This window comes from Spinacia oleracea, chromosome 3 (assembly GCF_020520425.1).
Source record: "Spinacia oleracea cultivar Varoflay chromosome 3, BTI_SOV_V1, whole genome shotgun sequence".
Lineage (NCBI taxonomy): Eukaryota > Viridiplantae > Streptophyta > Magnoliopsida > Caryophyllales > Amaranthaceae > Spinacia > Spinacia oleracea.
In genome coordinates, this window is record NC_079489.1 from 61,656,878 (window position 1) to 61,684,363 (window position 27,486).

The 27,486-nt window shown below is 36.9% G+C and overlaps 2 long non-coding RNA genes across 2 annotated transcripts; both read right to left on the reverse strand.

The window, feature by feature from the left end:
• Window positions 1–5,456: 5,456 nt before the first annotated feature.
• On the reverse strand, window positions 5,457–10,324 carry LOC130470364 (uncharacterized). The gene is made up of 3 exons (XR_008930563.1): window positions 8,082–10,324; window positions 5,834–6,038; window positions 5,457–5,613 (listed from the first exon to the last, which is right to left on the reverse strand). It is a non-coding gene; the product is annotated as an uncharacterized lncRNA (long non-coding RNA).
• Window positions 10,325–16,840: 6,516 nt separating this feature from the next.
• On the reverse strand, window positions 16,841–26,794 carry LOC110779608 (uncharacterized). The gene is made up of 9 exons (XR_008930562.1): window positions 26,655–26,794; window positions 26,465–26,553; window positions 26,256–26,356; window positions 25,554–25,617; window positions 19,172–24,572; window positions 18,982–19,070; window positions 18,773–18,873; window positions 18,059–18,122; window positions 16,841–17,077 (listed from the first exon to the last, which is right to left on the reverse strand). It is a non-coding gene; the product is annotated as an uncharacterized lncRNA (long non-coding RNA).
• Between the last annotated feature and the right edge of the window lie 692 nt (window positions 26,795–27,486).

A 27,486-nucleotide genomic window follows, 5' to 3' on the forward strand; every position in this document is an offset into this window, starting at 1 on the left:
CCACCCCATGGGGCATAACTGCAACTTGGAAATTCGGGCGGTACAGCTAGATGACACCAGACGAGCGTGTTCTACATCATAATTCCATGGGCTTTCATTTTTAAGGCCCGAGTCTAACTCATTTGGGCCTAAATAAGCATATGTAGCCCCTTGAAGTTGACTGAGATATCCTGAACATGCCCGGGATCTGTTTAGTCGTCCAGGAATGTATGAAATTTGTCTTGGAAGACCAATTCCCACCAAATAGCGTTCCTCCTATGCATACTACACAATTAACTTATATTAGCACTAAAATTGGCTCTGAAGAGCTTAATTGAGATCAAAAGTGCACACGGGACGGAGATAAAAACTCAATATTAATATAAAATGAACACATCACAGCTTGCACATCCGCGCACAACAGCACGTAACCCATGGCCCTGATACAGTGCACGCGCGCGCGAGGGGTGCATCAGCCACAACGATGGCCAAGTGAGGCCCAAGGGCTTTGAAACCCAGTGTGCAAAGAGCCCTTGCATGTTGTTGGGAAGCACTGCATGTGTTAGCTGGCTAAAGGCCTTTGAGCCTTGGTCGGTCACCTTGCTTGTTCTCCAAGGGTTTATTAGTTTAACCCTAAGTTGTTTTCCATACTACTATGATGCACACAACACACAAGAAACCGTAATTGTGAGTGTGTCTCCAACTGAGATATTCCATAGCCAAAATACCTTGCGAAAGTTCTAAGCTAACATAATCAAGGTGTATCTGAACGTGCCGGTGGAACATTATATAGGAATTGGTTTTGTTAAATCATGTTCGTGAGGAAAGTGGGAGTACACGCTACGAATTTATGTTACGTTTAATCCATACTTTTACACGTGATCTTGGTTTTGTTAAATGTTTTGCATTGTTAATTAGATAAGCACTAATTCCCAACAACATTGGTCCAATTAATTACAAGAATAGTTAATTCAGTGAGATAAAGTGACCGGAACAGCTTGTTGGAGCGATTAGTGAGTTCTAATCCTTATTAGGCTCACAAATTACTCTTGACTAGACCTACAAGGTCACACCAATGATCGTCGAATTAAATGAATCAGAACTTCATTTAATGGCTAATCTGAAATTTAGATCGGAAAAATGATGTACAATTAGTCGTTGGATCGGAATCGTATACGTAAGTCGTGGGCTTGGCCACACGAATTAGTTCATCATAAGAAACTGGATCTTCCCGTACTATACGACAAATACTGGTCGTAAGGCCATGGGCGCGGATAAAGAATCACACACAGCAACGATGCTAGCCCACGAGTCAAGCCATAAGCGGCCAAGGCCCATATGCCATGAGCGATGTTAGCGCATATAGACAACTACGTACAACAAGTTTATGCCTTGGGCGTGCACGTTGTGTAGTAGTAGCAGCAACAACAACGCTGGGCATGAAGGCCCAAGGCCTGCTGGCCCATGCGGTTGTGTGTGTGCAGGCCAAGCAAAAGGGCTTCAAACCCTTGGCCGGTTTCTTTACTTGGATTAGGATTTCATTATTATAATACTTGTAGTTATTATTTTAATAAAACAAGTCGGATTTTCAGATTTCCTATAAGTAAGAAAAACCTTAAAAAGATTCAAAATCTCCATAGCCACAAAACCTTGAGAAAGTTCTAAGCTAACGGAATCAAGGCGGATCTGAACCTGCCGGTGGACTATTGTAGAGGAACTACACATAGAAATCTTATTCGTGTCCGTGAGGCTAGTGGGGAGTATACGCATCCAATGTATGTATCTTTTCATTCATGCTTTTACATGGATCTTGGTTTCGTGATTGGTTTCCATTTTGTTAATTATATTAGCATAAATCCCAACAGTGGTATCATGAGATACATATTTAAAGTATGTTTCAATGATTTTTCTTCAACTAATATGGCTGGAATTAATGGTTTTAATTTTGGAGTTTCTCGCTAATTAAAAATTAAAATCGCATTTTGGGATGAATTCGTAAAAAAACTGCAGGATTTAAAAATCGTCCTGTTTAATCGATTCCTTAGTGTATTTTGGGTTGAAACGACGTTCTAAATAGATCCCAAAAAATCCCAAATTCGCTGAGAAAGTAGTTTTTTGGAGGGTTTTATGTTTCGGGATTATTAATTCTTGAATAATTCAAGATTTAAAATTTAATTATGATTGCCATCAATAAAATAATTAATTGTGGATTTTTCTATTGATTTTTAATAATTTTTATGAGGTTAATTAATTAATTTGGTTGCTTATTATTTGTTATAAACCCTAATTCCGGAAAACCTAAGATTTAATAATTTTTTTTAATCTAAAAGTAATTGGATTAGTTGGTTAGATATACAATTATGCTTAGGTGAGTAAGAGTATTTGTATTAATTTGTAAATGACTCATTTAAAAATTCAAAGATCAAAATTTTGATTGGATTCGTTAATTTTTATCGTTCACCTAAACCATAATTTAATAAAAATATGAAATTTAATTATTTGAAATGGATTAAATTGTTGGATTAATTTATCTATGTATTCGGAAAAATTGTTGATTGGGTTCGTTCAACTTTATCAAATTCAGTTAGCCTAAATTAATTATTTAAATGAATTGTACTTTGTGAAAATTAAATAAATCGCACTAATTTAATTTATTTTTCGTAATTTTGACGATTGGATTTGTTAATATTATGAAATTAAATATAGTAATTATTTTTCGACTCGAAAATAAAATTGGATTTTTGTGTTAAACGAAGGAGTGAGCCAACGCCCTAAGACATGGTTGCTGTCCACACAGGCGTTGATGCATGAGCTGGGTGATGTGCCCATGCGCGTTTTGCGAGTGGAAGGGAAGGGCAGAAGAAGGGGCGGTGTGGGTCAGAGCCTGGGCGCGCGAGCCTGCATGCTTTGTGCGCCGGCAAGATAAGAAAGCAACGATGTTGTTGTTGTTGAAGTTGCGCACGCGCATGCGCTGGGCGAAGCGCAACGATGGGCAAGGCGTTTGGCCTGCGCCCTTTACTACGCCCCACGGTGCAGCGACGAGTGGTAGGCCTTGCGGCCTACTTCTCATGTGATGGCGCGCAGCGACAGGCTGGGCGCAAGCACAAGGCCTTCAATTCGTTGCATCTTTTTGTGTTGTTTTTGTTTTGCGATTCGAGCCAAGGCCCATGCTCGTCTTTTGGGCTTGCGGTTGCACGTAGGGGCTAACGACTTGGACTTTTTCATATTTTATTTTCGTATTAACTTGGGTTGGCGTTTTAAGTTTAACATTTAAAATTGAAAGTTCAAGATTATATTGGTTAAAGTGGAAGTTATTTTAATGAAAATTGGAAAATTAATTATTTTCAATATTTTTGCGTAAGACGATCACTTTTAATTAAATAAATATTTGATTCGAATAAAATTAAGGTTAACAATTTGGAATTGATTAAGTTTTAGAGAGTGTGTACTTGAACGTGATTTTAATTAATCATGTTAATTTCGTGTAAGCTTGATTGGGCCATTCGTCTTAGAGTACGAATGGGTGAATGTATATTATGGATTTGTTTCATTGCAGGTTTATAGGTGACTAGTACGGCACGACTAGGATAGAAATTCCGGTCTGTGAACCATTCTATCCAGTGGCGGAGCCACGTAGGTGCAAGGAGGGTCCACTGACCCCCTAAAGAAAAAATTGGAAAAAAAAACTTATAGCTGAGAGCTAACAGACGTGTTATTATATAAACCCGATCTCTTAGGTTATACTAAAAACACCCACGCACACATTATTGGGATAATCCTAAGAGACCAGCCGTTAGATACAATTGATCTCTTAGTGTTTTGAATAACTATTGGGGATAATCCTTAGAGACCAGTCTTTAGAAACAACTGGTCTCTTAGAGTTTGAATTTTATTCTTTTCACCACGCATATGAAACCCGAAGAAATTAATTGTAATAATATTTTTTACGTATTTGAGTGTAATATGAATATTTATTAATTTTAGGACGATACATTTTTTTAGTAATATATTGTATGTTGTGGAAGATCACCAAACAAAACTGTAATATCCTAATAATTCCTTGCTTTTTATAAAATATTTTCCGACTTAAAACACAGGAATTACCAAGATATTACCGCCACCGTGATAACGGCTAAGGCTATGTACCAGAATTACGCAGCGGAATTAACTAACTTTCAAACACATTAAATAAATAGTTAATGGTTATTAAAACAAGTTGGAACCGTTGAGGCCCAAATCCAAAGTATTAAACTATTTGAAAATCCATTAACTATAAATAGTATTAGTCATAACTGTAATTAAAAATAGAGTTTATAAAATACGGAAGAATAAAACTCTCAACTCGAATCCCATGATAACTTCTCCCGCAAGTTATCTCTACAAACCTGCTTTATTAAAAAATCTACTCCCCAACAACGCAATTGCAATTGATGGATCATCAGAGGGTCATTAAGGCAAAGGCCATGACCAGAAGACATGAAGCACGAGGTCAGCAAAAGCTGAGTACGAACAAGCTAGAATAACATTCTATCCTAACATGCTTCACTCGACAAATTAAATAATCCACATGCAAAAGCCATATAATAAACAGATAAACATGGAGACAAGACTCGACACCTGACACGACTCTTGACTCACAGTTTAATAAAAAGTAGCTTCGAACGGGTAAAGTAAAGTATCCTCAAAAGGAAAGAAAGGGTGATGGGAGCCAACCATACACCAAGATAAGTCGGGCTACTACCGACAGTCGGGCCATACCGACAGGAATTCCAATGCACAACGGCATAAAAGAGAATGAAACAACGTCTTGTATCATTCTAGGAGTACAAGTTTTCCGGCAAGACTCCCCCCATTGTTCATACTCAAGGTATATACGTTCCAAGAGTTTTGAAGCTCTTTGGGTTACACTTTACGTTAATTAGTATATTATGTTCAAGGCGACTCAAGACTCTACTCAAGACACAACATACAAACAATTTAATACTAGTGGAAAAAACCCCTGCTGAGGGGGGCATTTCGGGCTTGTTGAGGCGAACATGGCCTGCTTCGACAGAGGGGGCTTCAACAGGCCAGAGATCTGTTGAGGCGGGCTTGGCCCGCCTCAAAAAGATATCTGTTGAGGCGGGCATTTGAAAGCCCTCCTCAACTGACAAGCCTGTTGAGGCTCACATTTATAAAGCCCCCCTCAACAGACAAGCCTGTTGAGGAGAACATTAAATTGCCCCCCTCAACAGACAAGCCTGTTGAGGCGAACATTAAATAGCCCCTCTCAACAGACAAGCCTGTTGAGGCAAACATTGTGTTCCCCGCCCCAACTAGCAGTCTTAATCAACCACTAATATTCTGCTTTAATTTTCTTTGTTAGGTAAAGAAGAGCTATAATACTCATAAAATAGACAATTGTAAACAATAAATACTTCATTCACATTAATATTGAAATAATATTGTTTAATGTAATTTTACAATATAAATTCACACAAAAATAATTTTTGAATCTACAAAACTAGCTGCTAATGGAGTGACAATACTTCAGCTGCAACATTTTGTGTCTAATACTATCAGACTATTGGGAGGAAATATTGTATGCGGGAATGCCTTGTTGCGACCAAAAGCAGAAGGCGGCGGAATTCCTCCCTGTTAAGGCAACAAAAACAGGACATTGAATCATATGCAAAATTACTCTAACAACATTCTATTTAGACATTTAGCAAAAAGGTGGTGGTTTGGAGTTGATTCCAGAGCCTCGTTGAAGGTCCGAGTCCATTTCCAAATTGAACTTCATAAGCTCATGTTACACTCAACAGATGCAAGAACAAAAGAACTGAGTAAATACTGGGTAAACAATAAAAGGTACCTCGGAAAATTACAGTCTCTCCTTTACAAACGAACAGAAAAAAGTTCATTCAGTTTTCACAGAGAAGGATTTTCCCCAGTCAAAAGCCCAAAAATAGCCTTAATAAACATGTGATACTTGCTCTTAATGGTTCTGGTACAAGGCTTTCCGGAGGAATATCTGAAAGTTAAAGTTTTAATCCACATTCTCTTGCAAGAATTATTACCTGCCACGTAGAAGCTTCTGTAAGAAAACAAACTATTGAACTCGAAACAGAAAGCTAGGAGTGCATGTATTTAGAAAATGATAACTTGACTTCACCAAGACCTCGTACTCAGTGAGGAGTGATTGTTTTTGGTTAGTTGTAAAACAAAATGTAGTCTATATACTCTGTAACAAATAGTACTACATCTATAACAATTTTAGATGCTAAAGGAAATAATCTCATGATAAGTCATCAATTGAGAAGATAGAGCAGATACATCGCAACAACTTCAAATAATCAAAGAAAGGAAATAAATAGTGGAATAAATAGTTTATCTCAATGGTGGCCTTTGGGTTTCAGCATCAGTTTACAAAAAGCATAAATTTCTCCATTGTCATTCGGTCAGGATTGGTTACAAAAGCAGTTAAAAAGCTGTCAACTTGTCACTAGATAGGAATCTGAAAGCTTAACATGGATACACATTAAACCATCAATGCAATGATTTCTAACACACATAATCCATTTCCTATAAACAGAAATTGTCTTTCAGTTTCCAAGAAAAAGAGAAACAAAAGCAAGGTAGCTTGGTTTTTTTGCTGCATAAGCCCCATTGTTGATAGATACTATGGGATCCCTAGAAAGTTTTGGTGCACCCCCTCAAAGAATTTACCAATTAAGTCAGCTCAAATTCACAGACAATCCATTTGTATGCATTACAAGCAAACAACAAATCAGCATTGCTAGTTAAGGAGGAAGGATTGAGGAGGAGAGAAATCCCACAAGACCACTTTTAAGCCCTGACATCTGGAAAATGTGGAAACATATAATACTTAAACATTTTCATGTCTTGGACTGATTTAACAAGTCAATTCAAGGACAAAAACATGGCAATTTCATAAGATCAGTATACACGAAGAAGATGATACTTGTAGAAGAAGGAAAACTGGAAAAACAAAGGAAAAAATGAATCAGGATTGATTAGAAGTCTTAAATAATAAGTAGTGCCCATTTTAAATCTTTTCTATAAAAAAAGGCAGCACCCAAGTACAGGATTGCTTAGCTCCCCTAATTTGAGGCACAATTCCATAATATATGCCTACTTTGACTTCTAAAAGTTCTGAGAGAGAAATAAAATCAAGCAAGTTCATTAGCTACCATTTCCTTTTTTGAAAATGACAGTTAAGTAAAAAATAATGCTACTGGTTAGGTTTCTTAATAAATTCACCAAAATTACAGCTTGAAGCTCATAAGACCGTAGAGTTCCAAATATTGAATAATTTTGTAACACAACAATCTCCAAACAAAAGTTCGCAATGAAATATTTAGAGTACATATGCAACGAATGCAAGGCAGAAACAACAACAGAAGCAATAAAAATGATCATATATGAAGTTCCCCCTCCCCTCATCTAACATACTGATAATAATAATGTATAAGGCGGTTCCCATTTGCGAATTTGCCAATTCCAAAGACAACTAAACTCCCACTCTACAAAAGATCAAGCACGGTCTACGTTGTCGAACCAACAATCAAATCAACCTCTATACAAGTTATGCAAGAGAATAGTCCTTCGGTCAGTTTGGTTTTGAATACCCAAATTACCTCCTCAGTTATTAATAATTTGACAACAGTTAGCTATCATCTAGATATTGTTGCAAAGGGGGTCAAATTAAGGTATAGGGTAGTAAAGACTAAATAGGAAATGTGAGAACATAAGAGCTCGACCTAAACTAAATTGCATTGCATAACTACTCAACTAAGTCAGAACAAAATGCCATCCAAGCAATTACAATAGTTTTACATTCAGTGAGAGAAAGCGATAAATATAAAGAGGAGAAGTTAAAATCATAATAGAATGGTCACGAAGTAGCAGTTGAAATAATAGTAAAATAACCAGAAAAAATCTTACTAAAACAGCGAGACGAAAACAATACAATGACTGATTCAAAGAAATTTCTCAGATTGCATCCATGATTGGAGTGCCACCTCTTTCTATCTCCAATTTAATTTCTGACTTACAATATCATCTAACAAAGTTTCTAGATAAAGGAACCGAGTCATAACCTGTATTGAAATTAATCACTCTGGAGTCGGTTATACTGGATGCAACAAGAGTCCTGGTCACTTCATCTTCTGTCATCACTATGATTTTTTCAACTTACATGAACTTAGACTTGTCTTTCTCTTTTCCCCTCATGTTTAAATTATTGAATGTACATCACCAGAACCCTTATTAGGTAAAACACTGAACTAGTATTGCCACTGCTGAAGGTTTGGCATATCTTCACTAAAGCGCAACTACAAGAATTATCCACAGAGACATAAAAGCATAAGTTACAGCAAAAATTGCTTATTTTGGGTTGGCCATGAATTCTGAAGAAGATAAAAGCCACGTCAGTACTTCCATTGCAGGCACACTATAAGTAATTCAAAGTTAAGTGACAAGAAGAGGATAACGCAACCAACTAACAATAGTGGTTTTGTAAAATAGGATATCCTTAATTACGAGGGGTTAGGGAGAAATGACTGCTAGTTCCGGGAAGAGGAGTAGTTCTTTCATGTCTATGCTTAAAGCTCGTATTTGAAAAAGTAGATATTGCATCACAATCTATTGGGGGGTATATTGCCCCAGATTCCCAGAGAGTATCTATCACACAGATAGCTAACAGAGGCAGCATATGTTTACAGCTTTTGGGTGCTTGCTTCTGTTAAAGATAGTCAAGGAATGCAAAATAACACGCAAAGAACTGAAGATTACTCTAAAATCTTAATAGCAAGCGTGAGTTACTGAGTCCCTACTTCTCCTTACAGTCCTAAGCCTGAAAGTACCCAATTCAATTTCAGATACTAAGATGTCGACTTATTATATTAATATGAATAACGAAGAAATTCAGTATGCAAATTAGAAGCGTAAAAGAGGAAAATTATTGAAATAAACCTTAATTGCGATTATTGCAAATATCGAACCCCTAACTTAATAAATTTTAAATACAGATCTTCACATTATGCATCGAGGCATCAAAAATTAGATTTAACCAATTAAAAACAACATAACATCATAGATCTACACTATATACCGAAATGCGGCATCAAAAGTTCAAATTGAACGATTTCAACACTCATAACATCAATTTTTCGCAATAACAACATAAAATTAAGAAAAAAAGAAAGCAGAAACGATAGATCTAGAGAGAAGAAGAGAGGTTATACCTGAATACCATGCTCGTGACAGTAAAGCTACCAGCAAGAATTTTCGACCTGGATATCAGCTTGACCGATGTGGATTGAAATTCCTTCATTTTCGCTTGAAATTTTTAGATGTAACACGAAGATAAAATTTTGAAAGAGGAGAGAGAAAGAGAACGAAATCGAGGGCGTTTATGAAGACACCTTCTTTGAAATTGTAGAGAATGAGGGAGAGGGAGAGAAGATATACCTTCCATGGAAAGGGGAGAATGGTTTGAGGAGTTTTGAACCGGGGGCGAGGAGAGGGGAGAGGAGAGAGAAATGATTCTTTCACGCTAATAGAAGAAATGAGGAGGAGAGAGAATTAAAAGTTGGAGTATATGCGAGTATTATTTGTTACAGTGAACATTTAATGCCCCCTTCAACAATTGCTATTGAAGCGAACAACAAAAATATTCGCTTCAACAACTCTTTATAATGTTTGACCCGCGTTGACCGATTGGTTGTTGAAGCGTATTTCTCTATGCCCCCTTCAACAAGGGGGCTGCAATAAAGGTTTTTTCTACTAGTGTAAACAACTAAACAATTCAACAATGACTCTTCATTATTTTACTTCGTTAGGACTTGTGATCAACATAGACTCAAGTGAAATTACTCCCATTGTTCCTTCTCAAAAACACTGTTTGAGATAACCCAACATTGCCTATTAACAAGCGGGGTGTGCCCTTAGCACGAATTGTCCTTAATTCAATTCACATAGACTCTCTAAAATATTCTACCCCTTGGTATATATATTGCTCACTGGAAATATTCGACTGGCTCAATATTTATATGCTAGACATCCTGTACTATAGCATAATAATAACAACAACTTGCATGCGTAATACTCATACATGCAAACCAACTTGAATAACATGCTTGACATAATTCAACGATTATAAAAGTCCATAACATGATAGTTCAATAGAATCTATAAAGCATAATTCAATTCATAACATGCTCGTTCACATAGATTCAACCATAATAATAACATGCTCGTTCTCAATATCAAACATGAATTCACAACAACATATAAGTTCACATGATTCACATTCAATACACTTCACAAAGTCCTCAAGGGATGGGTGGTCACCCTAGTCTTGTACGTACCTGGATTACCTAAGTACAGGGGCCACTGTGCGAATCACGACTCACTAGAAATCAGCTCCTATAAACACAAAAGGAGAACTAAATTATTATCCATGTTTACTAAATTTCCAGCAACTATTTAAGATTCTAAAACACTTACTTTACTTAGAAATCATTCATTAATCATTAATTTAATAGTCTCAAATAGTCAACTCAAGCCCTAACATAAAAACATTGACTTTTTAGCTTTAAAACCATTAAAAACCAACTTTTTAAAGCTTATAACCAATCTGAAAATTTAAGTTGATTCCCATAACTTAAATTGTCATTAAATTATGTGAATCAATCGCTTAATTAATTGAAATCAAAACCCTAATAATAGTTTATCATAAAAGCATGTTTTGACTTCAAAAATCGACACTTTATAAACTTATTAAATCTGAAAATAATAATTTCAATTATCAAAACTAATCTCTTTAATTAAAACACAACTCTAACCCAATACGGTGTTCATAACCGTTCTAATCAATTTAAACAATCCCAATATTTACAATAACCACAACAATTAAAACAATTTAAAACTAAAGATTAATGTTTTTGAAAATAAAATTTGGTTGAACAATTGATCAACACACACACACACAACGATTAATTGCTCGTGTGTGTGTGCGCCGACCAAAGCAAAACAACGAGCAACAACACAGCAGCGCACGCAACGCACCGCAAGCAAGGGCGCGCGCGCACACGAAGGGACAAGGCGATGAGGCTGGGCGCTGGGCACAGGCGAGGCACAAACACACACAGCAATGCTGTTGTGCTGCGACGCGACGCGGGGCAATGCACGGAGAGGGCAGCGAGTTGGGCTAGCACGACCACACAGCACGCGGGCACGATGTGCTACGCTGCGGTTGCGGGACGGGCGAGATGGACGAGCACGGCTGGGCGCGCACGGCTGCCTTGCGCCGCAAGCAAAGACGAACGAAGAGAAAGGGGGTGTGGGGCGTGGAGTGTGCCGCAAGGAGAGGAAAGAGAGGAGAGAGAGAGAATTCGGAATTTTTCTTGTAAGGGTTTGATATGAGGTCTATTTATAGGTTTTCTCTCCCATGTGGGCTAGGTTAGGGAAATTTTGAGTTGGGCTTATTACCGGGCTTATTTAAGTTTACTCTTTGCAAGCTTTGTTGGGTTTGCTTAAGACAAAACGACCGGGATTTAATTAAATTAAATTCGTTTTCGAAATACGACCCAATAAATCCCGATTAAATATATTCATTGAATTTATTTAATAAAAATACGGTTTTCGAAATAATTAATATTTAAATTAATTAAAAATAAAAATGCATTTAATTCATAAAAATACTTTATAAATACAACGAAATGCTTTATAATTATAATAAAATATATTTATAATTATAGAAAAACACGAGGTATTACAGTCTACCCTCCTTAAAAGAAGTTTCGTCCCGAAACTTGGGCACGGAAATCACAACTTTAAAACTAGACTTGAGACTATTATGAGACTTTAGTGCGTTTTCTTTGTAAAAAGTTTTAGTTGTTGTACTCTTTAAGTAATTCAACATGACAATAAACAGTGAAACTTCACTGGAAACAACGATTTAAGCATAACTTAAAGGATAAATTAGGTAAATAAGGTAAAAAGTGCGAAATTCTACCGCACTCTACCCCCCTTAAAGAAAACGAGTTACGGCCCCGTAACTCAACTAACCTCGGGAAAAAGCTCGGGATATTTCTTTCTCATTTCTTCCTCGGCTTCCCAGGTAGCTTCCTCATATTCTTGGTTAGACCACAACACTTTAACAATATTAACATCCTTAGTCCGTGTACTACGCACTTTACTATGAAGGATTTTGACAGGTCTTTCCTCAAATGTCAAACTTTGGTCTAATTCTATGGTCTCTGGTTGCAGTACATGAGACTTATCCGGGACATACTTTCTCAACTGAGATACATGAAACACATTGTGCACTCTATGCAAGTCCATGGGCAAGGCTAACCTATACGCTACCTTCCCTATCCGTTCTAGGATCTCATATGGGTCTATATACTTTGGGCTAAGCTTTCCTTTCTTCCCAAATCTCATCACACCTCTCATTGGTGAAACCTTAAGCAACACTTTGTCACCTATTTGGAACTCTTCATCCCTACGCTTTTAGTCTGCGTAGCTCTTTTGGCGATCTTGCGCTGCTTGGATTTTGGATTGAATAGTCCTAACCTGATTCATAGTGTCCTCTATCATTTGGGACCTAGTACGACGGTTTCACTAATGTCACTCCAACATAGTGGACTTCTACATTTTCGTCCATATAGGGCTTTGAATGATGCCATTCCAATAATGGCATGATAGCTATTGTTGTATGAAAACTCAATTAGATCTAGGCTATCTTCCCATCCACCTTGAAAATCAATCACACAAGCTCTTAGAATATCCTCTAAGGTTTGAATAGTTCTCTCGGTTTGTCCATTTGTGGCTGGGTGGAATGCTGTACTCATTTTCAATGTGGTACCAAAGTTCTTCTGCACACTTTTCCAGAAATTCGAAAGGAACCTAGAATCTCTATCTGATACGGTGTCCTTAGGAACTCCATGTAATCTCACTACATGTTTGATGTAAGCTTTGGCAAGTTGTTCCATCTTCCAGGTTTCTTTCATTGGTATGAACACTGCTGACTTAGTCAACTTATCCACCACTACCCAAATGGTGTCATTTCAACTTTTCGACTTAGGAAAACAAGTGACAAAGTCCATTGAGATACAGTCCCACTTCCAACTCGGAATCTCTAAAGGTTGGACCTTTCCCTGAGGTCTCCTATGCTCAATCTTAACCTTCTGACAGGTCAAACATCTTGCCACGAATTCAGCCACTTCATTCTTCATCCTTGGCCACCAATAGACCTTCTTCAGATCCTTATACAGCTTGTCACCCCCCGGGTGAACAGAATATGGTGTATTGTGACCTTCTCTCATTAACTTTTCCTTTAGTTCACTACACTTTTGAGGTACACACCACCGTCCTTATACCTCAAGCTTCCATCTTCGTGGATCTTAAAATCAATCTCCTTTCCTTGCGAAATCTTTTCCATGATCCGCTCTAACTTAACATCACCAGCCTGATTCTCCCTGATTTCATCAAACACCAACGACTGGATGGTTAAGGCATTCATCATACCCTCAAGGCATTCTCCACTCACTATCTCTAAATTCAATCGCTGCATGTCCTTACACGGCTTGTTAGCCACTACTAACGCATTCACACTATGGCTTGATTTCCTACTCAAGGCATTTGCGACTACATTGGCTTTTCCCTCATGGTATTGAATGTCCAGATCATAGTCCTTGATTAACTCCAACCACCTTCGTTGGCGCATATTTAAATCCTTCTGTGTGAAAATGTACTTCAAACTCTTATGATCCGTGAATATCCTACATTGCACACCATACAGATAGTGTCTCCATATCTTTAATGCAAACACTATGGCGGCTAACTCTAAATCATGGGTAGGGTAATTGGATTCATATGGCTTCAACTTCCTCGATGCATACACAATCACTTTCCCGTTTTGCATCAACACACACCCTAAACCATTCTTAGAGGCATCACTATATACATCATAAGTACCGCTCTCATCTGGCAAAGTTAACACCGGCGCGGTTGTCAATCGCGTCTTTAAAGCTTGGAACGCCTCTTCACACTGGTCATTCCACTCAAACTTCGCTTCTTTCTTCATCAAGGTTGTCATTGGTTTGGCGATTCTAGAAAAGTCTTGCACAAAGCGTCTATAATAACCCGCTAAACTAAGAAAACTCCGAATATCGGTTACACTCTTAGGTGTAGGCCACTCACTAACAGCTTTTATCTTTGCAGGATCCACTGCAACTCCTTCCTTGGATACAAAATGTCCTAAGAACGCAACTCTCTCCAGCCAGAATTCACACTTCAAGAATTTGGCATACAACTGGTTGTCTCTCAGGGTACTCAACACTGACCTTAAGTGTTCCGCATGATCCTCCTCATTCTTAGAGTAGACCAGAATATCATCTATGAAAATCACTACAAACTTGTCCAAGAATGCATGGAATACTCGGTTCATTAAGTCCATAACGATTGCAGGTGCATTTGTTAACCCAAAAGGCATAACTGTGAACTCATAATGACTGTATCTAGCCTAAATGCAGTCTTTGGTGTATCGTGCTCTGCGATTCTCAACTGATGATAACCTGACCTCAAGTCAATATTTGAAAACATTCCCGCTCCTTTCAACTGGTCAAATAGATCATCTATCCTAGGCAAAGGATACTTATTCTTGATTGTGACCTTATTGAGCTCCCTGTAGTCTATACAGAGTCTCATACTTCCGTCCTTCTTCTTCACAAACAAGACTGGCGCTCCCCAAGGCTATGCACTTGGTCTGATATAACCTTTCCCTAGTAATTCCTCAAGTTGACCTTTTAACTCACTCATTTCTGCTGGAGCCATCCGGTATGGGGATTTCGAGATAGGTGTAGTTCCGGGTGTTAGGTCTATGGTAAAATCAATTGGTCGATTGGGCGGCATTCCCGGGATCTCTTCCGGAAACACGTCCAAGAATTCACTCACCACTGCAATATCTCCTGGTTGCTCTTTCATCACATGGTCTAGGTCTCTTACGTTGCATAAGAAAATAGGGTTCCCTTTGTGTATTAACTTCATGAGCTCCATTGCCGTGACGATTCCTACACTCATAGGTTTCCCAAAACGGCGATACGATACAACCTTTCCTAGACTAGACTTCAAGTGAATCTTCTGCTTCTCACAGTCAATCTTAGCTTTGAACATTGCCAACCAGTCCATTCCCAAAATCACATCTAAATATCCTAACTCAAACTCAATTAGGCTAGACAAGAATATGGTCTTAGCTATGGTTAAAGGTACATCCCTATGGATCTTAGTGCATTTCACAATCTCACCGGTTGGTATCACTATGGGTACTTCAATCTCTTCAGGTTCTTTCAATCCTAACTTCTCTAAGATACCCTTTGATATAAATGAATAAGTCGCACCAGAATCAAATAGTACTTTAACTAAAATGGAGTTAACAGAAAAAGTACCAGTCATGACGTCAGACGGGTTTTCGGCTTCCTTCCTAGTGATCACATTCAGCTTTCCTTGGGCAACTCCCTTGTTATAGCCACCTCCATTTGCATTTCCATTGGAATTACGGTTCCCATTCTGCTGATAGTTCCCTCTGGGCTTTCCATTACCCTGACCATATTGCCATTGTTACCATTCTGGTAACCCTTTTGGTTTCCACCATTGTTCCCTCCATTTCGATTTTGGTTATTCTGATTGTTGTTCTGGCGGTCGCCTTGGTTGACTTGGTTGGGTTTCCCATTCTTGGCCCAACACTCAAATTCTCTATGGTCTAGATTCTCACAAAACCTACATACAACTTGATTTCCATTACAGTCTCGACCTGGGTGATTAGTTTGGCAACGTCTACACTCATAAACTCTCGTTCCATTCCCTGTAGACTGATTCTTATCTCCATTGTTATTTTGGAAGTTGTTTCTGTTTCCACCCTGGTCCCCCCTGAACTGGAAATGGTTGTTTCCTTTGTTTTTCTTAAAGTTCCCCTGATTCTGCTGGCCACCACCTTGGTTTTGGTTACCAACATCCTTCCTCTTCTCACCAATTCCATTCTAATTCCTTTGCTGCAGGCCATACAAATGGGCAGCTTTTCCACACAGGGTGTCAAGAGATGTAAAAGTCTCTCCCGCAAGCATCAATTGCAAATCCATAGTTAATCCACTCTCAAATCTCTGAGCTCTAAGCTCCTCCGTTGCCACCACTTCCGGTGCAAATCTAGACACCTCTATAAACTTGGAATAGTACTTTGTTACAGACATCCCTTCCATTTTCAACTCGATGAACTCTTGGGCTTTCTGCTTCTTCGGATATGGTGGGTAAAACTTGTTCCTTAAGGCTACCTTGAATGATTCCCATCCAAATCCAGGTGTAGCTCTCAAAGCATTCTCACACCTCTGCCACCACAAATCAGCTTCTTCCCTAAGGTAATACACATCGCTATTAACCCTAAGGTTTTCTAGGCAATTGATAGCTACGATAAGCTTATCGAACTGCCTTAGTCAGTTCTCAAGTATAGTTGGGTCTATCTCCCCTTGATACAAAGGAGGCTTACTTTGGGCCACCTTCTTAAACATCTCACCAGCTGGATCAACTCCCTGGTTATTCCTATTCTGTGCTAAGTTCTGCACTACTTCAGCTAGTTGCCTAACCACATCGGCAATCCCTTGGGTAGTCATTTCCCTTCTCCTGAATAAAACAAAAGAGTGACTTTAACAACTGAGTTTGGACACTGCCTTGCTAAAACATTGCACTAGCTATGTAACACCCCGACAATTCCCTTTTTCTAAAATAACCCTTTTATAAATATAACTATAGAGAATTATCAAAGTATTATCGCCCGTGTGAAAACATAACGGCTTATTCAGAATTTTGCAGCGGAAAACATAAAACTAACTTTTAGGTTCATAAATAATCGATTACATATTAAGTCCAAAAACCAATTAACGGAAATAAGGAAATACGAATAGTACGACAAATTTCAAGTCTAAGTTAACGAACCAAATCACTTAACAAAACAAATATAACTACAAGCTCTCTAATCCCGATCCCAATGATGCATCATCTTCAAACCTGTAGATGGGCAACGCTTATTGATCCTTAGAGACTGCTCACCAAAGATGGGTCATCACAGGATCAATAAGGCATAGCCATGATCAACACACACAAACAAAGCACGTAATCAGCAAAGCTGAGTACTACATACTAAAAGCAATAATGATCCTAACATGATACCATTAAACGAACCATCCTATCATGATACTAATAAACATAAATAAGGGCAGACAAAACATGATAATTTGACGACCATACTTAACTAGACTAGGGTAGGCTGGACTAGACTTTTATAACAATAATATTATTTTAATTGAAATAGGCAATGGACCGAGTTTTCTAGCTAGAGGCTTCACTAAGGAAGACGAGGTACGGGCGCGACTCCGTAACCTCAGTGACCTGCGATATCGAGGAACGTTTGAATAAAAGTAGGACACGGTGATCAATCCGGTCCGAGATAAAAGCCATGGGCTACCACCATGAACCTCAACTCCTGTTTGTCCGTCACTTTAGACGTGCACAGTTTAAAGCTATTGCTACTCAGTTTCACTTTACATGATTTACAAATTGAAACCCTGTTATGACTCAACAATCACATAAGGCATACAATCCACATTTATTCACAACTGTTTTTATCTTGGAATTAAGAAAGTGATCACAAGGGTATCAATCAAGACTCATTCCAATTAAATTCAACCCTTCCTTTAATACTGATCAACCCCTCTATATGGGTATAAGGTTTCAACTTACTGAACAAGGTCCTCGGCCCTCATAAAGTAGTGAAAAGCTAAAAGGAAACAACGATCAATCGACCTGAATCAATATATGAATAAAATAATCTAGTGTTCCCAACCAACATGTTTGCATAAATCATCCATACTAACATGTTATAATACTCACAACGAAATATATATGTTCAACATGTCCATCCAACAATATTAAACATGTAATTCCAACATACCCAAATTCATCAACAATTTCAACATGGTTTCAACAAATAACACACATTCCAAGCACACATGTATGTACGTACCTTGTGTAAACAAACTGCAAGACCACTTTAATAATTCAAAAGTCACCTATAGAGAATTCTCCGCCTAAAAACAACCAACAAGGATTCCCAATCAACTTCTAATCGTTCACAGCTATAATAACACATTCTAACTACATCCTAAACATTTTTAGAACTTTTCTCCAATAACAAAACTTGAATATTTGATTTCCTAGCATAACAATTACTGAATTAGTGATTGAAATTCGTTGAAAACTCTTTGCAAACATCGTACTTTAAATTTTCAGCAATATAACTAATTTCAAACTACTCCCAAAACTTTGAAATCATAAAAATAATAACTTTAATAATTCATAAACATCCTACCATGATTTAAAATCATTAAAAACCTTAAAAATTCATACTTTAATAATTAAAACTCCTATTTTAATCAAATTATATAATCTGAAAATTAACAACTTAATTATATAAAACATATAATCTGAAAATTATAATTAGACCATAAAACTATAAATCTAATCCAAGAAAACATTATTTAAATTGACAAAACATAATTAAAATCCAAATTTAAACATGATTAACAAATCTGAAATAAACTAATTTATAATATCAACATATAATCTGAATTCTAAATACATCATCAAAACTTAATAATTTAAATCATGAAAATTAACATTGATTAATTTATTAAAAGATAAATAATAATTTAAATAAAATGAAGGGGGATGAAATAACCAAAAGAAGAAGAAGGTACTGCTGGCCGGCGGCAATGGCAGCGCCGCAACGACGAGGGTGGTCGGCACACGGCGGTGCGTGGTGGCAGCGAGGTTGTGCAGCTGTGCAAACAAGAAAGAGGAGGAGGGCAAGAAATGAATAACATGGGAAAAAAAGAAAAACGAATGAGAAAGAAAATAGAAAACGGAAGAGAAACAAAGGGAGACTACCATGCACGGGCCGGTGGTCGGGATCTGCGCGGCGGCTGCGCTGGTGGTTGCGCCGACGACGAGGAAAGCTCACGGAGCTTCTGTGGTTGCTGCGTGAAAACCGAACACGGTTAAGGAAGAACAAAGGAGAAAAGGGAAACGAAAGGACGAAGGAGAAGGAGGGAACAAGGAAAGGAGAGAACAAGGTTACCGGCGGCGAGAACACGGTAGAGGTCCGACGGCTGGGCGGCGGCAGGGCGGCAGGAGAGAAGGAGGTTTTGTTGTTTGGGTTTTTCACGTGAAGTTGAATGAGAGGAGAGGAGGGTTGTTTACGTGAAATTGGAACATGGGTTGGGATATGGGTTTACTTCTTTGGGATTTGCCAACTTGGGCTAGGACTAAAATTGAGGTTGTTCGAATCCAAAAATAGTTAGGATTGTTTATCCAAATTCAATCGAACGCGTTTTCGTAATTCGAATTCTTTTCAACGTAAAATTCTAAAATTACTTTTAATTTCATAAATCGTTAAAATATTTAAAACGTAAATAAAATAAAATAAATATACGTTAATTATATTTTTATTACTAAAATTCATAAATTCTATTTAAATATAAGTAATATACGTTAAAATATATTTAATAAAATTCATAAATTTACGGGGGATTACAATCTACCCCTCTTAAAAGAAGTTTCGTCCCGAAACTTGACACGGAAATTCCCACATTTCCCCAAAAGATTTTAACTTATTCTCACTAGAGGAGTACTTGTGCCACCTATGTGCACTCTTTTGCCAACTCAATTAAAGCTGTTTGTGTTACTCATGAACATCCTTTTCTTATGTGGAGAATCTATTTGCTTTACATCAACATGTATAAGTTATAAAAATGGGCATAAAATGCATAAAATCACCATAAAACAGGTAAAAAAGTGCGAATTTCTATCGCATTCTACCCCTCTTAAAGAAAACGAGTTACGCCCTCGTAACTCATCTCAGGGAATAACTTTGGATAGTTTTCCTTCAACTAATTCTGTTCCCAATACAACATTTTCACAAAAATCATTCCAGCAAGTGGACTTCTACACTTCTTTCCATGCAATTCCTCAAAATGTGACATCGTAATGCTCGCATGGTAACTATTGATGAACGAAAATTCAATCAAATCTAAATGATCTCCCAAATTCTCTTCAAGTTCAATAGTACATGCTCTCAACATATCTCCCATGGTTTGGTTAGTGCTCTCAGGCTGACCATCAGTTGCAGAGTGGAAAGCAGTATCATTTTCAATGTTGTCCACAAGATTCAACTGGACCCTTTTTGATAAAATTTCAAACTTTTATGATCGATAAGGATCTAACATGTTTTCATATAAAGGTAATGTCTTCAAATATTCACAGATAACACAATAGCAGCTAGCTCTAGGTCATTCATAGGGTAATTAGCCTCATAAGGTTTCAATTGACACGACAACAGGTTCAGAGGTCAAACATTCCTTTAAAATCTGGGAAGCTTCTTCACATTTCTCACTCCACTTGAATTTCGATTCCTTTTTCAACAAGTTGGTCGCTGGTTTTTCTTTCTTCGAAAAGTCTTTCACAACCTCCTATAATAGCCATCTAGGCTTAGAAAACTTCAAATATCGGACACGTTCTTTGGAGTAGGTCACTCACTCACAGCTTGAATCTTAGCAGGATCTACATAAACTCTTTCTATTCAACTTTTCCTTTTTACCGAACCTCATTACGCTTTTCAGGGGTGTATAACTTTTGAGATTAACCCTTAGCTCTTGCACCAATTCATGTATTTCCTTTCATCTTTTCCAGACAACAAATGATTTCTAACGATCCTTGACCACTCAAATTTTCTCTTAAATTTATTCCCGTACGTAACATAGTTCTCAATCAATTTAGTCCTTCACTTTTACGTTGGTGTCACTTATACACACATGACTTCACGATTTGCATACTTCATTTAAAAAAAAAACTAGATTCTTTGTAAGCGTCTCCAAAATAATCCTCAAGTGTTTGTCATGCTCTTTCTCATTCCTTGAATAAATCAGGATATCATCAATAACATAATAACGAACTTAATTCGGAAATCGTGGAAAATCTTATTCATCAAATCCATAATTATGGCAGGTGCATTGGTTAACCCAAAAGACGTTACTCTAAACCCTTAATGACAATAACGAGTCCTAATGAGGTCTTAGGCCCTTATCAGCTATCCTCAATTGGTGGTACTTCAAACACGATTCAGTCTTCGAGAACACACTCGCCCAATTCAATTGATCCAATATGTCATCTCTCCTAGGTAAGGGATAATTGTTCTTGATGGTGTTTAGCTTCCTAAAATCGATGCATAATTCCATACACTTATCTTTCTCCTTAACAAACAAAACAGGAGCTCCCCACGGTGATGTACTAGGCCTAGTATATTCCTTGACCAAACAAATCTTGCAACTTTGTCTTAATTAGCTCATTTCAGGAGGTGTCATTCTATATGGTGCTCTAGATATATGCGTCATTCTAGGAACTAAGTCTATAGGGGACTCAACGGCTCTTAGCAAGTGGCATACCTGCAATCTCACTAGGAAACACATCCATGAATTCATTCACAATTGGAACATCCTCGATCTTCATTCCGACTTCTTAACTCACATCTAGCTCACACAACCGAAAAATAGTTCACAAGGCAAGTTCTTAAACAATTTGGTACACCTTATGGTTACAATAGTAGGAATACTAACGGGTAAATCAATCACCTCAAAATCTACTAACTTCGGACTCTTAATAAGAGATGACGAAATAAAAGAATAATCTTTCCCTGAATCAAATAACTTTCTAACTAGCACAGAGTTAATAGAAAAGTAACAGAAACTAAGTCAACAGGTCGTTCAGCTTCATTTTGACTTATCACAGACAGTTTACCCGGGGCCTTGTTATGGTTGTTATTCTAATTAGCAGACTTATGGAGGTTTCCTTGGCTGTACCCTATAGGCTTCGAACTCTAATTTCTTGACTGGTTAAATCCCGACTTCACCTGGTTACCACTCTCATTACCATTTTGTTCCTTTTTCTGCTTAGTAAAGCACTCATACTTCCTATGCCCCGTTTTCTGACAATAGTTACAGTTCACTAATTCTCCCTTACAATTCCTACCAGGATGGTTGTTATTTCACATCTTACATTGATACACTCTCTCAGATTGGTTCCTATTGTTGTGCCCCTGTTTGTTCCTTCCTTGAAAGTTTCCATATCCATTCCCATTTTCATTGATATTCCCCTTGAAATTCCCTTGGTTTTCCCCAGCATTAAACTTTTTTCTTTTCTCCCCAACAACAATATTTTTCTTGTCCCTTCTAAACTGCAAACCATAAATATGAGCAGCTTTCCCATACACAATATCCAAAGATGTAAAGGTTTCCCCACCTAATCCTAATTGGATCTCATTAATCAAACCTTGCTCAAACCTCCGAGCCTTTAGCTCCTCTGTGGCTACAACCTCAGGTGCAAACCTCGACAGTGCTATAAATTTGCTATAGTAATCGGAAATGGTCATACTTCCCATCCTAAGGTTTATGAATTCTTGTGCCTTTTGCTTTCTCAAAAAGGATGATAAAACTTTTTCCTTAAGGCAGTAAAAAACGAATCCTAATTGAATCTCTCAGCAGTGCTAAGCCTAACTCTATTATCTCTCCACCATAAACCAGCTTCATCTTTCAAATACATGACAACTTGACCCACTCTCATATTCTCAGGACAGTTCACAGCCCCAAACAATTTCTCAAACTCTCTAACCTAGTTCTCTATAAAGGTAAGATCAGTTTGCCCCTTAAAGTATGGTGACTTAACTTTGGCTAGTCTCTCAAACATGTCCCCAGCAGAATCGGAACGCTCAGTTCTCTCTTGGGCCAGCTTTTCCGCCAAGAGGCAAATAGCAACAACTAAGTCATTATGGTTGGTCATTCTATAACACGCTGAAATTAATATATATTCTACTTTAGGTTCGAAATATAACTCATATGTATTCATTAAAGGAAAAGATTTGATCAAGGGATCACATCAACAAACACTTATTCAAGAAAGTACAACAATATTAGAGTAACCATCGTCACTCATCCATAAAGAATATTCACATTCCGCACATAAGGCATAATATTTTGAATCATATTAGTCATAAGGGTCTAGATTACCCCTCATTTCCCTTATGCACTCAAATCATCTACTATTTTTGTGGCAATTAAATTGATCCACAATTCACATCGAGTATGCAAACAATAAAAAGAATTAATCCCTTGCGTGCTACTTAAAGCTTAGTGTATTATGGAATTCTCAAAATGAAAATAATACTTTAACTTTTATTGCTAATTCTATAAAGGTTTATTACATCCTTGAAAAGAATAAATAATAACTCAAACTCCTATTGCTTTAACTTTAAACTGTTGTAGCTTTGCTACTTATTCTCCAAAACATTTAAGAACTAACTAACTATTACAACTTCAACTGTTTAAGGCATCTTTCCTAGCTGTTCTTTCCTTGGAAACTTGTGGAGTGAAATCTAGATCCTCAGTATTCATCGATCTTCTCAAGGGATACTATGTTGGTGCACTTGGAAAAAACATTTTATTCATGAACAAACAGCTTAAGGTCTCACTAATAATAACCAAACCATAATCAAAGTTCAATAAAAACAATAAGTTTGGTGGAATCAAACAATTTCTTTTATGCACATTGAAATGCAACACTCAAACATTTAACACATGCACATAAAAATTAACTTCTTATGCTAGAATTAACTAGCTACTAATGCACATATAATTCTATCCTATATGCCCTTTCCTATATTACCCATCTCTCATAATAAATCATAATATGTCAAACATTGAAGAATTCAAAGAATAAAAAGAACGATTAGTAAGAAATAATTTTATTAAACGAATAAATAAAATAAAAGAATATATATATATTTTTTTCTTTTTTTCTTTTTTTTTCGAATATATTTAGTTAAATTCGAAAATAAAAAGAAAGTACTTAATTCGAATAAACGAAAAGTTTCAAATACATAAGTCAAGTTCGAACTTACATAAGAAATATTAATATGCTTTCAAACAAGATAAAAGGAAATCGCCCCCCAAAAAAAAAGTACCAATTTTTGAACACTATAATACGTAGGAGCTCGATTCTAGAAAATTCGTTTTAGAAAACTAGTTAGTTTAGGCGCCTAAAAATTATTGAAATAAAACCATAAGCTTCTAGATACCACTTTGTAACACCCCGACAATTCCCTTTTTCTAAAATAACCCTTTTATAAATATACCTATAGAGAATTATCAAAGTATTATCGCCCGTGTGAAAACGTAACGGCTTATTCAGAATTTTGCAGCGGAAAACATAAAACTAACTTTTAGGTTCATAATAATCGATTACATATTAAGTCCAAAAACCAATTAACGAAAATAAGGAAATACGAATAGTACGACAAATTTCAAGTCTAAGTTAACGAACCAAATCACTTAACAAAACAAATATAACTACAAACTCTCTAATCCCGATCCCAATGATGCATCATATATCTTCAAACCTGTAGATGGGCAACGCTTATTGATCCTTAGAGACTGCTCACCAAAGATGGGTCATCACAGGATCAATAAGGCATAGCCATGATCAACACACACAAACAAAGCACGTAATCAGCAAAGCTGAGTACTACATACTAAAAGCAATAACGATCCTAACATGATACTATTAAACGAACCATCCTATCATGATACTAATAAACATAAATAAGGGCAGACAAAACATGATAATTTGACGACCATACTTAACTAGACTAGGGTAGACTGGACTAGACTTTTATAACAATAATATTATTTTAATTGAAATAGGCAATGGACCGAGTTTTCTAGCTAGAGGCTTCACTAAGGAAGACGAGGTACGGGCGCGACTCCGTAACCTCAGTGACCTGCGATATCGAGGAACGTTTGAATAAAAATAAGACACGGTGATCAATCCGGTCCGAGATAAAGGCCATGGGCTACCACCATGAACCCCAACTCCTGTTTGTCCGTCACTTTAGACGTGCACAGTCTAAAGCTATTGCTACTCAGTTTCACTTTACATGATTTACAAATTGAAACCCTGTTATGACTCAACAATCACATAAGGCATACAATCCACATTTATTCACAACTGTTTTTATCTTGGAATTAAGTAAGTGATCACAAGGGTATCAATCAAGACTCATTCCAATTAAATTCAACATTTCCTTTAATACTGATCAACCCCTCTATATGGGTATAAGGTTTCAACTTACTGAACAAGGTCCTCGGCCCTCATAAAGTAGTGAAAAGCTAAAAGGAAACAACGATCAATCGACCTGAATCAATATATGAATAAAATAATCTAGTGTTCCCAACCAACATGTTTGCATCAATCATCCATACTAACATGTTATAATACTCACAACGAAATATATATGTTCAACATGTCCATCCAACAATATTAAACATGTAATTCCAACATACCCAAATTCATCAACAATTTCAACATGGTTTCAACAAATAACACACATTCCAAGCACACATGTATGTACGTACCTTGTGTAAACAAACTGCAAGACCACTTTAATAATTCAAAAGTCACCTATAGAGAATTCTCCGCCTAAAAACAACCAACAAGGATTCCCAATCAACTTCTAATCGTTCACAGCTATAATAACACATTCTAACTACATCCTAAACATTTTTAGAACTTTTCTCCAATAACAAAACTTGAATATTTGATTTCCTAGCATAACAATTACTGAATTAGTGATTGAAATTCGTTGAAAACTCTTTGCAAACATCGTACTTTAAATTTTCAGCAATATAACTAATTTCAAACTACTCCCAAAACTTTGAAATCATAAAAATAATAACTTTAATAATTCATAAACATCCTACCATGATTTAAAATCATTAAAAACCTTAAAAATTCATACTTTAATAATTAAAACTCCTATTTTAATCAAATTATATAATCTGAAAATTAACAACTTAATTATATAAAACATATAATCTGAAAATTATAATTAGACCATAAAACTATAAATCTAATCCAAGAAAACATTATTTAAATTGACAAAACATAATTAAAATCCAAATTTAAACATGATTAACAAATCTGAAATAAACTAATTTATAATATCAACATATAATCTGAATTCTAAATACATCATCAAAACTTAATAATTTAAATCATGAAAATTAACATTGATTAATTTATTATAATTTAAATAAAATGAAGGGGGATGAAATAACCAAAAGAAGAAGAAGGTACTGCTGGCCGGCGGCAATGGCAGCGCCGCAACGACGAGGGTGGTCGGCACACGGCGGTGCGTGGTGGCAGCGAGGTTGTGCGGCTGTGCAAACAAGAAAGAGGAGGAGGGCAAGAAATGAATAACATGAGAAAAAAAGAAAAACGAATGAGAAAGAAAATAGAAAACGGAAGAGAAACAAAGGGAGACTACCGTGCACGGGCCGGTGGTCGGGATCTGCGCGGCGGCTGCGCAGGTGGTTGCGCCGACGACGAGGAAAGCTCACGGAGCTTCTGTGGTTGCTGCGTGAAAACCGAACACGGTTAAGGAAGAACAAAGGAGAAAAGGGAAACGAAAGGACGAAGGAGAAGGAGGGAACAAGGAGAGGAGAGAACAAGGTTACCGGCGGCGAGAACACGGTAGAGGTCCGGCGGCTGGGCGGCGGCAGGGCGGCAGGAGAGAAGGAGGTTTTGCTGTTTGGGTTTTTCACGTGAAGTTGAATGAGAGGAGAGGAGGGTTGTTTACGTGAAATTGGAACATGGGTTGGGATATGGGTTTACTTCTTTGGGCTTTGCCAACTTGGGCTAGGACTAAAATTGAGGTTGTTCGAATCCAAAAATAGTTAGGATTGTTTATCCAAATTCAATCGAACGCGTTTTCGTAATTCGAATTCTTTTCAACGTAAAATTCTAAAATTACTTTTAATTTCATAAATCGTTAAAATATTTAAAACGTAAATAAAATAAAATAAATATACGTTAATTATATTTTTATTACTAAAATTCATAAATTCTATTTAAATATAAGTAATATACGTTAAAATATATTTAATAAAATTCATAAATTTACGGGGGATTACAAGCTAGCCATACAATTAGTACACATACATGAAATTTTTGGACCCTAAGCAAGATAGGCGCCTATTGTGGCCGCTTTCTCCCTTAGTCCGCATCACAAAGTTCAAGTGGTAAAAATTGAACCACCTTGCAAGTATAATTTCATTGAAGAAATACATAAAATTCTTTTGCGGTAATCGCTCAAGGAGAACGTAAACTTAAGATTGGAGGCAAAAGAAAGAATTCTAAACTTTATTACTTCAGTGGGAAAATAATACATCATTTGGATCATACTTTATTCGAAAAAAACCACAAAACTGAACTACAAAAACCATAAATAGTAGTTTATTACTTCACTAAAATTTAAGCACTAGCTATGACATTAGTAAAGTCTCTAAA